The sequence below is a fragment of the Apium graveolens genome, unplaced genomic scaffold, assembly GCF_009905375.1.
Source record: "Apium graveolens cultivar Ventura unplaced genomic scaffold, ASM990537v1 ctg2942, whole genome shotgun sequence".
Classification (NCBI taxonomy): domain Eukaryota; kingdom Viridiplantae; phylum Streptophyta; class Magnoliopsida; order Apiales; family Apiaceae; genus Apium; species Apium graveolens.
Window position 1 is genome coordinate 16,516 of NW_027417863.1, and position 1,370 is coordinate 17,885.

Genomic DNA, 1,370 nt, shown 5'->3' on the forward strand with positions numbered 1-1,370 from the left:
GTTTCTCCCCTGTATTAGCCTCAGGCAGAGTGTGTTCAACAGTAGTCTTCCTTGGTTCCGCCGCTTTCTCCTTTTGCTAGATTCTTCATCTCTAACTTCAGCTTCGACTTCTTTTGCCTTTTCAGCATCAGCTACTTTTCCAGACCTTAAGGTAATAGCCTTGACTTGCTCTTTAGCTTCCTTCCTGCCTGGTACTTCCGTGTCACTGGGAAGAGTGTCAGGTTGACGATTGAGCACTGCATTGGCTAATTGACCGATTTGATTTTCCAAGGTCTTGATAGAAACCGCCTGACTCTTGCACAACAGCTTAAGTTCCTCAAAATCAGCACTAGTAGGTGCAGCTGCACTTCCCTGTTGAGGATATGATTGCCTTGTAGCATACTGATGTGGTTGCTGGAATCCAGGTGGGTTAAACTGTTTACTCACTCCTTGCTGATATGGTGGCTGAATAGCATTCTGATTATTTCCACAGCTGAAATTTGGATGATTTTTGTTGTTAGGATGATAGGTCGCTGGCACAGGCTGCTGTTGTCGCTGATAATTATTCACATACTGAACCGATTCGTTGACAAGAGAACACTGATCCGTAGCATGAGAACCTGCACAAAGCTCACAAACCATAGCTATTTGATTAACTCCATACGTAGCCAAAGAATCAACCTTCATTGATAGCGCTTGGAGCTGGGCTGCAATAGCGGTGGCTGCATCAACTTCCAGAATACCTGCGACCTTGCCTGACGTCATCCTCTGAGTTGGGTTTTGATGCTCATTTGCAGCCATCGTCTCGATAAGATTATACGCCTCAGTATAGCTTTTAGCCCATAAGGCGCCTCCAGCTGCTGCATCGAGCATGGGCCGAGATTGGGCCCCCAAACCATTATAAAAACCAGTGATTACCATCCAATCCGGCATTCCATGATGTGGACATTTTCTCAACATTTCCTTGTAGCGTTCCCAAGCCTCGCACATAGATTCTGTAGGTTGCTGCGCAAACTGAGTAAGAGCACTCCTCATAGCAGCAGTCTTTGCCATTGGATAAAACTTCACCAGAAAATTTTACGCAAGATCTTGCCACGTAGTGATGGACCCAGCTGGTTCAGAATATAACCAGTCTTTAGCCTTATCCCTCAGTGAGAATGGGAAAAGCCTCAACTTGATAGCCTCATCAGTCACGCCGTTATACTTAAAAGTGCTGCAGATCTCGACAAAATTTCTTATGTGCATGTTGGGGTCTTCAGTTGCCGCTCCTCCAAAAGAAACAGAATTCTGCACCATCTGAATAGTGCCCGGCTTGATTTCAAAGGTGTTAGCTTGAATAGCCCGATGAAGGATGCTTGACTGAATATCATCAATTTTAGGCCGAGAAAAAT

The 1,370-nt window shown here is 45.3% G+C and overlaps 1 non-coding gene across 1 annotated transcript; it reads left to right on the plus strand.

The window, feature by feature from the left end:
- The first annotated feature begins 910 nt into the window (after positions 1–910).
- Positions 911–1,017, plus strand: LOC141700807 (small nucleolar RNA R71). Its single transcript, XR_012566531.1, has one exon. It is a non-coding gene; the product is annotated as a small nucleolar RNA R71 (small nucleolar RNA).
- Positions 1,018–1,370: the final 353 nt, after the last annotated feature.